Below are 9657 nucleotides of genomic sequence, written 5' to 3'. Positions count from 1 at the left end.
AATAAAAGAAGGCAAAACCACAGAAAAAGAGATCAGCAATATGCCTGATAGAGTTCAAGGTAATGGTCAGAAAGATACTCACCAGACTTGAGAGAAGAGTGGCTGAACTCAGAACTAGTCAGAGGTGAAGAATGTAGTAACTAAAATAAAAAATGGGCTAGAGGAAATCAGTGGATTAGAAGATAAAGAAGAATCAATCAGTGATCTGGAAGACAGGGTAATGGAAAACATTCAAGCTGAACAGTAAAAATAAAAAATGAGAATAAGTTAAAGTATCTCTGTGACTTATCAATTGTATGAACATTTGCATTATGGGATCCCAGAAAGAGATGAGAGAAGGGGAACAGAAAGCTTATTTGAAGAAATAACAGCTGAAAACTTCCTTAATCTGGGAGGAAACTGATCTCTAGGTGCAAGAAGCAAGAAGAGTCTTAAGATGAACCCAGGGAGGTCCACACCAAGATACATAATTAAAATGACAAAAATTAAAGAGAAAGTCCCAAAAGCAAGAGAAAAGCAAACAGTTACATATATACATGGGAAACCCCATAAGGCTATCAGCTCATTTTCAGCAGGACTCTATAGACCAGAAGGGCATGGCATCATCAAAGCGCTCAAAGAAAAAAGCAAAACAAAACCTCTGCAACGAAGAATACTTTATCCAGCAAGACTATCACTCAGAATCGAAGGGGAAAGTGTGTCCCAGACAAACAAAAGTTAAAGGAGTTCATCACCTCTAAACTAGCTTTACAAGAAATGTTAAAGGAGATTCTCTAAGTGGAAAGGAAAGGCCACAGTGGAAGAAAATTAGGAGAAAATTTCACAGTAAAAGCAAACATATAGTTAAGGTAGTAGATCAATCACTTAGAAACCTAGTAAGGAGGTTAAAATAAAAGTAGTAAAATCAATTTTATCTATAAAAACTAGTCAGGGGATACACAAAAAGAGGTAAAATATGACCTCATATACCTAAAACATGGAGGGGGGAATAAAACTTCAGTGCTCTTAGAGAACTTAAGAGACCATGATCTCAATATAGACTGCTATTACACAGGGTGTTATATATGAACCCCAGGGTAACAACAAAGCAAAAACCTCTAACAGATACACAAGAAGAGAAAGGAATTCAAGCAGGACACTAAAGAAAACCATGAATCACAAGGGAAGACAGAATTACAGAAACAACCAGCAAACAACAAAATGCTAGTAAGTACATACCTATCAATAATTACTTTAAATGTAAATAGACTGGGGTGCCTGGATGGCTCAGTCATTAGGCATCTGCCCTTGGCTCAGGTCATGATCCCAGAGTCCTGGGATCCAACCCCTCACAGGGCTCCCTGCTCAGTGGGGAGCCTGCTTTCTCCCTCTCCCTGCTGCTCCCTGTACTTCTGCTCACTGTCAAATAAATAAATAAAATCTTAAATAAATAAATGAATGAATGAATAAATGTAAATGGACTAAATGCTCCAAGGAAAAGATATAAGGTGACTGAAAGGATAAAAAAACAAGGCCCATCTATATGCTGCCTACAAGAGACATCAGACCTAAAGATGCATACAGACTGAAAGTGAAGGGATGGAGGGGTGCCTGGGTGACTCAGTCAATTAAATGTCTGCCATCAGCTCAGATCATGATCTCAGGGTCCTAGGATAGAGCCCCACATTGGGCTCCCTGCTCAGCGGGGAGTCTGCTTCTCCCTCTCCCACTGTCCCTCCCCTCTGCTTGTACATGCTCTCTCTCAAATGAAAAAATAAAATCTTAAAAAAAAAAAATGAAGAGATGGAAAAAGATATTCCATGCAAATGAAGCGGCGGGGGAAATGGGATACCAATACTAATTATTAGGTAAAATAGACAAAAAAAAAAGACTGTAAGGAGACAAAAAAGGTCATTAAATAATGATAAAAGGATCAGTTCATTAAGAGTATATAATAATTACAAATACCTACGCATCCAACATAGGAGCACCATATAGATATATAAAGCAAATATTAACAGACATAAAGAGAGAAACTGACAACACAGTAACAGTAAGGTGCTTTAACACATGCTTACGTCAATGGATAGGTCATTCAGACAGTAAATCAAACCGTGGCTTTGAATGACACACTAGACCAGGTAGACTTAACAGATATACACAGAATTTTCCATGCCAAAACAGCAGAATGTCTATTCAAGTGCACATGGAATATTCTCCAGAACAGATCACATGGCAGACCATAGAACAAGTCTAAGAACACTGAAATCATATCAAGCATCTTTTACCACCATAACAGTATGAAACTAGAAAGAGATCAATTATAAGAAAACTGAATGAAAAACAAAATACCTGGAAGCTAAATAACAGATTACTAAGAAACCAATGGATCAAAAAAGAAACAAAGAGAAAATCAAAACATACTTGGAGACTAATGGAAATGGAAACACTACAGTTCAAAATCTTCAGCACACAGCAAAAGTATTTCCAAGAGGGAAATTTATAGTGATATAGGCCTACCTCAAGAAACAAGAACATTTTAAACAATCTAACCTTATATCTAAAGAACCAGAAAAAGAAGAACCAACAAAGCCCAAATAAATGAAATAGACACTAAAAAAACAACAGAGAAGATCAATGAGACCAAGAGCTGGTTCTCTGAAAAGATAAACAAAATTGGTAAAACGTCAGCCAGACTAATCAAGAAGAACTCAAAATCAGAAATGAAAGACGAGTTAAAACTGACACCATAAAAATATAAACAATTATAAACAATTACAACAAAAAACTAAAGGCCAACAAAATGCACAACCTAGAAGAGATTAATTCCTAGAAACAATCTTCCAACTGAGTCAGGAGGAAACAAAATCTGAACAGACCAATTACTAGTAAAATTGGACCAATAATAAAAACTCCCAATAAAGCTAGGATCAGATAGCTTCACATATGAACTCTACCAAACATTTAAAGAAGAGTTAATACCTATCCTCAAGCTATCCCAAAAAACAGAAGAGGGAGAAATTCTTCAAAATTCATTTTACAAGGCCAGTATTACCTTGATACCAAAACAAACTACAAAACAAACAAACAAATCTATAGGCCAATTATCCCTGATGAACATAAAAGCATAAAACTCAACAAAGTATTAGTGAACAGAATTCAAAAATATATTAAAAGGATCATTCACCATAATCAAATCATATTTATTCCAGGGATGCAAAGATGGTTTAATACCTGCAAATCATTGATGTGATCTACATTTACAAAATGGATAAAAGTCTTATGACCACTGCAGTAGATGCAGAAAAAGAATGACAAAATTAAATATCCACTGATGATAAAAACTATCAAAGTGGGCACAAAAGGAACATCCCTCAACATAATGAAAGACATATATGATAAGCCCAAAGCTAACCTCACTATGGTAAAAAAGCTGAAAGCTCTCCCCATAAGGTCAGAAATAAGGATGTCCAAACTTTCACTACTTTTATTCAATATTGTACCAGAGGTCCTAGGTATAGCACTCAGACAAGAAAAATAAAAGGTGCCCAAATTGGTAAGGAAGAAGTAAACCGTCACCGTTTGCAGAGACATAGACTATATATAGAAAACTCTAAAGACTCCACCAAAAAAATTATTAGAATAAATGAATTCAGTAAGTTGCAGGATACAAAATACAGAGATCTGTTGCATTCCTGTACACTAATAACAAAACAGCAGAAAGGGAAATTAAGAAAACAACCCTATGTATAACTGTATCAAAAAGAGTAAAATACTGAGGTGCCTGTTTGGCTCAGAAGAACATGTGACTCTTGATCTTGAGGTTGTGAGTTTGAGCACCACACTGGGTGTAGAGCTTTCTTAAAAACATTAATAAAATTAAAAAAAAAAAACAACTGATGAATGAAACTGAGGACAACACAAATGGAAAGATATCCTGTGCTCAAGGATTAGAAGATTTAATATTGTTAAAATGTTAAAACGGAGTCAAAGATGACAAACTAGTGACTGGACAAACTAGTGGTTGCCAGAGGGGAGGGAGATGAGAGGTTAGACAAAATAGGTGAAAGGGATTAAGAAGTACAAATTTCCAAACTTATTAAAATAAGTGAAGAAAATGAAAAACTACAGCATAGAGAACATATTCATTAATATTGTAGTAACATGGTACAGTGACAGATGATAACTATACTTATCATAGTGAGCACTCTGTAATGTATATAATTGAATTACTGTGTTGTAACTCTGAAGCTACAATGTCAACTACACATCAATTAAAAAATAAAAAAAAGCCTAGGGGGGGAAGAGTAGAGACTAAAATTTTAGCCATGGAGAAAAAAAAAATCAAGGAATTAAACTAATATGCTTTTAAAAAGAAAATATCATTAAGTAGTAAAATAGCATAAAAAGAAAAAGGCATTATAGGTATCCTAACTGCAAGTTGTCATGAAGTGGTAAAAATGGTTTAGGTGGCAGAATCCAAGGGAATTTCAGGCAGTTCAGAGTTGAAAAAGTATTTTATATATCTTATTTAGATAATAATGATTGTTGATACAATTTTGCAAACACAGGGAAATATATAGAAACACATATAAATGTATGCTTTTTAAACAAATCGGTAATGCCAGTGAACTTTTTAAGATCATTCTCTTTTAGAAGATGCCAGTAAGATTTTAATGATTTGATGGCAAATTACTGTTGTCTATGGCCAATCTTGTTTTCAAATTAAGATTCCTATGAGGAGGCAACAAACACTATGATGCTTTGATTACAGACCTATATTCACAAATTTATTCACACATGCCAAGATGCTGCTTCACCTGAATGATTTACTCGTCAAAGTGTGAAAAAAAGACATGTGGACAGTTTTCAAAGGTTACTTTAAATTATGCTGAGGTCCTACAGTCTAAAAGAAAATACCATCTATCTCTAAAGGTCTACAGGGAGGAGGTGGAATAAAGGTGGTAGTCAACTTTACACAGTTGTCAAAATACTGGCCTTCATTTTACTGTGAATTCCTCAATTATAGCTGTATTTATTTTTTAAAAATTAGCATATCCAAAAAATCTATCTGTCCACTCCTTTAGTAGATTAAACAATTAAGATCAGTAACCGCTACCCACTATTTAATGAGTTCTGAAGGTTTACAGGTATTTCCTTGTATTTGGCACCTAACACCATGTTCCTATACTCCCTGGGGGGAATGAAGGGTGGGCACAGAGGGTAGTGGTGGTTACATAAGGGGAAGAACATCTAATAATCTGTTCAGGCATTATTTTCACTTAATGTTACAGAGTCACTGAGCCAGAAAAGACCTAAATGCCTTACCAAATCCATTCTCTTGCTTTCAGAGATGAATGTGAGTCATCCAGGACAGGACAGATGGTTGCTATCGGGATGAGTCTGTGCTGAAAAACAAAATCTTAAAACATCTGGAATTGGTTGAAAAATACATACTCAATAGTTCGTATTAACTATGTGTGAAATGGATTTCAAGTTGTTGGTATTTTTTTAGATAAATATTGTTTATATGTTATATCAAAGAAACTTACCACAATCTGATAATGGAATTTTACAAATAATATGACCTTCCACTGATGTGAAAATCATGTAAAGATCTGCCATTGTTTACAGTAGAACTAACAAAGCTATACTTTATAGACTACGGAATTCTATAAATGACATTATGTATCCTGACACTTCAACTGACTAATTTTACTAGTTACTGATTTTACTTATTAGGTTTTACCAAACCTTACTTGGCAACATTCTATGTGTTCAAATCTTATTTTATTTCCATTTTAAGATCTCTGCTTTGCAGATATGAAGACTGGTTGTTTTTTAGAGAGTTCTTTTACATCACATGTTGAACAGTTTAGAACTAAATATCTGTATCTAAAAAGGCAATATATCCCAGGAAAATCAAATGTCTTTGTATTGTTAAAAATGCAATAGGAAATGAACAAAATTTTTTTTATCAAATTTGAAAATCTGCAGAATTCAATGGATGCAATAAAACCACGCTATAGAAAAAAAAAAAGGAACATTTTAAACAATTGTCATTACATTTGTAAGACATTAAGGTGGTGAGGAAATGCTACTCCTAGATATTAGAGATCCGATAAATTCAGATTCAAGTAACAATTAATATGACAAATTTCTTATACTTGAATATGTGTCCAGAGAGTTAAGGAGAGTTTGTTAAACTACAGATGGTAAATTGGCATTTTTAAAGCGTGGAACATCAGAACCACTGGGGCAAATGTTAAAATTACAGATTCTTAGGAGTCAGACCTACTGAATCAGAACTTCTGAGGACAGTGTGGGGAATCTGCATTTTTACAATCCAGGTCTTTAAGCTTACTAAAGTTTAAAAACCAATACTCTAGTTTTCTTCATTCTTCAAATTCATTTTTTTAATATGTACTTTTTAAAATGTACATACAAAAAGTACACAAATCTTTTTTTAAGAAGCCTCCATGCCCAGCGTGGAGCCCAATATGGGGCTTGAACTCACTACTCAGAGATCAGGGCCTGTGCTCAAGGCCCAAGTTGAGATCAAGAGTTGGATGTTTAACCTAATGACCCACCCAGGCACCCCTTGAAAAGTACACAAATCTTAACTGAACAGGTAAACGAGTTACCACAAAGCTAACCCACCCATGTCAGCCATGACTTAGATAAAGACAGTAAATGCCACATGCTTCCAGAAGCTCTTCCAAACTTCTTCCAACACGCACCACTCTCTTGCCTTCTAACAATCACAAGTAGTTTTGCCTGCTTTTAAATTTTATATAAACTGAATCTTAACAGTATACACTGTGTCTGACTTCTTTTGAACAACATTAATGTGATTCATTCATGTTTAATGTAGCAACAGTCCATCTTTTATTGCTTTGAAGTATCTGTAATATGCTGGGTAGTAGAGGAATTTATAGGAATCTGGAATGAGATGGCCTCTCATCAGGCTAAGCAGGGCACAGTCACATGAAAGTAAATCTTGGTAATGAGATTTGTTTGTCCAGGCTAATCTTTGTTCTTCTGTGGTATGGAGCAGACCCAAGAGTTTCTATATTCTCTCAAGGGGAAACTCAGAAGGTAGCTGAGTGGGAAGAAAGCTCATGGATGGGAAGAAAAAAGGCTTACTTTGAGTCTGCAGGAAGGTAGCACAGGTGAAACCTGCATCCTGATCTATACCGGCCTGCTTGAGACAGAGCTGCAGAAGTGTGAGAGTTCTCCACATTTCTTGGAACTAAGGTGAGGCCAACTCAGTCAAGAACTACCTGGTTCTGACCAAGCTAGGAAAAACCTGATCGCATATTTCACAAGCTATGGCCTACTGCATCAGAGGCCAGTAGGATGCCCAGAGAATGAAGAACTGAAGACGCTGTCTCCCTGATAACATTGTATCACTTAAGTCCCCTTCATATACCTGGACACCAGTTTAAAGAGGAGACAAAGGATAGAAATAAGAGCATTTTCCCAAAAGTTTAAGCATTACCTCAAAATCTTTTAAATTGTATCTCCTTTTTATCAGACTAAGTTTTAAACTGGCTCAGACAAAAAGTTAATTTTTTCCTGACTTCCCATGGGGTGTGAGCTCAAGAGGAAAGAAATTCAAGTTGTCAGAAACTCCACTTCCTCTGCACACCTGAACTGTAGTGAGTAAATCTGCAACCATATAAAAAGTTTCCTTCCACTTTCAAGATCAGGCTCGAAAATACAGCCTCTGATTACAGTGTTGCAAATCATATTATGCTGATCATTTTAGTGTTTGAGATGTGAAAACAAGTAATAATGTGCTTTGTATTTTTTACGTATTTGACAAAAAATGATCCTGCACCACACTGCTTTTCAGCTAAATAGTAGTATTCAATGTCTTCACTACTCAAACCATATCCACCTAACTTCTACTCCTGCTATTACTACAACTGCCTTCTCCAAGGATCATCATGCCCCCATTACCCAACCCAAAGTTGTCTTTGATTTGCACCCTATTTAATTTCTCTGTACTGTATGACCAGTACAAAATCACTTGCCTTCTTAAAACTTGCACTACCCTGGTGTTCTTCCACCTTTTAATCTCCTTTTTTATCTTTTGCTCATTTTTTAAAAGTAGGGTCCACACCCAGTGTGGAGCCAAAGCGGGTCTTAAACTTACAACCCTGAGATCAAGGCCTGAACTGACATCAAAAGTGAGATGCTTAACTGAGGCACCCAGGCACGCCTATCTTTTGCTCGTTCTTTAAATGTATTTCCCCAAAAATTTTCTTAGCTTTTGTTCTTTGCCATATCCCAGGGCTGCCTTAATCATTTCTATTGCAATAATTATTAGCCTTATGCTACAAGATCCGTATCCCTAGCTTTAACGACTCCTGGATTTGGGGCTCTATTTCCAAGTACTGCTAGACATTTTCACAAAGCTATTGTACCACCAACCAAATTCAGTGCATCTAGAATAAAGTCTTCTCTGCCATAAACCTCTTCCTTATCTTCCCTATCACAGTTAATGGCATCACCACCTTCTTAATCATTAAGGATCAAAACTTAAGGTGTCTAAGTCAGGGCTAGCCGCAAGGAAAAGAAACGGATTCAAGACTGTCTAAGAAAAGGGGGATTTACTGTATGGATGTAACAGGAAAAAATCACTGGCACCCAGGGACAAGGAAATGAAGCATAAAGCTAAGCCAGCTCAAGAATGGGACTGCAAAGCCAGACACCAAGGCCACACCAATCTCTCACAGGCAATCAGTGACTTGGTTCTGTGAACCTATTTCATTCCATTGCTTCACTCTATAGATTAGCTTTCTCTGCTTATTCATCATTTCCTTTATATTTCGACTTGCTTCACACTGGCCCAGTTCTAAATGATCTTTTCACTTACACGTATGCCAAAACATAACAGTCTCTGAATTTCAGAGCTCAAATTATTGAGAATCTAACAAGCTCAGTCAGACTTAAGAACGGTTTCTCCCTCGTAAGGTGTTCAATTAAGCTCTGGACATCGATATGGAATCATTTGTTATAAATGTGGCTGTCTAATCCTCTAATCCCTGCCCTTCAGCAGTCAACTGTGCTTGGGCGTGTGAGGTTATAGGAGTTACAAACCTAGTTACCCAATCCTACTCCTTCAGCACAGGTTAAGGACAGAGGACTATTTCCTGTAAGATGGTGCAGGCATAGCGCTGGATATGTCTTTGACTCCTATCTCCTCCCTGTTTCAGACTTTCTTCATTCGGCCTATTTCAGTTAGCTGTGTGCACATTCCTTCCCATCACCATCATCCATCTCTTCTGGTTTGTCTATGCAGGGGAACAATGGCCTTTTTTCCTGTCCATTCAACTCTCACTGACTGCTCTGTAGTTCCTTCCTTGTCTTCCCCCATTAACACTTGACATTCTGCCTTGTTTTACTGCCATTATAGTCAGGCCTGTCTTTCCCATTTGACTTAAGGGTGGCATTTATCTTATCTTTGTTAGGTTTATGTATCCTGATCTCAATTTTCCAGTATTTGAAATACTGGCCAGACATTTTAATCCAAATAGATGTTCACATCCATGATGTTTACTTTAGTATATTCCTCTTGAAATTAAATACCCTATTTCTAGATCGTTATTATGTCTACCTGATAATCACCAAATTCCTTAAGCAAATATACCAAATCTCTCTTGAATGAAT

The 9657-nt window shown here is 36.3% G+C and overlaps 1 protein-coding gene across 1 annotated transcript in view; it reads right to left on the bottom strand.

The window, feature by feature from the left end:
• Positions 1–9657, bottom strand: part of MYNN (myoneurin) — a 38855-nt gene that overhangs the window by 11144 nt on the left and 18054 nt on the right. Inside the window, exon 9 of the transcript XR_004380137.1 lies at positions 5308–5387. The gene's annotated coding sequence lies outside the window, so the exon portion shown is untranslated. The remainder of the gene's footprint in view (positions 1–5307; positions 5388–9657) is intronic.

This window comes from Lontra canadensis, unplaced genomic scaffold (assembly GCF_010015895.1).
Source record: "Lontra canadensis isolate GAN:19392208 unplaced genomic scaffold, GSC_riverotter_1.0 scaffold90, whole genome shotgun sequence".
Classification (NCBI taxonomy): domain Eukaryota; kingdom Metazoa; phylum Chordata; class Mammalia; order Carnivora; family Mustelidae; genus Lontra; species Lontra canadensis.
This window is presented reverse-complemented; position numbering and strand designations above follow the sequence as displayed.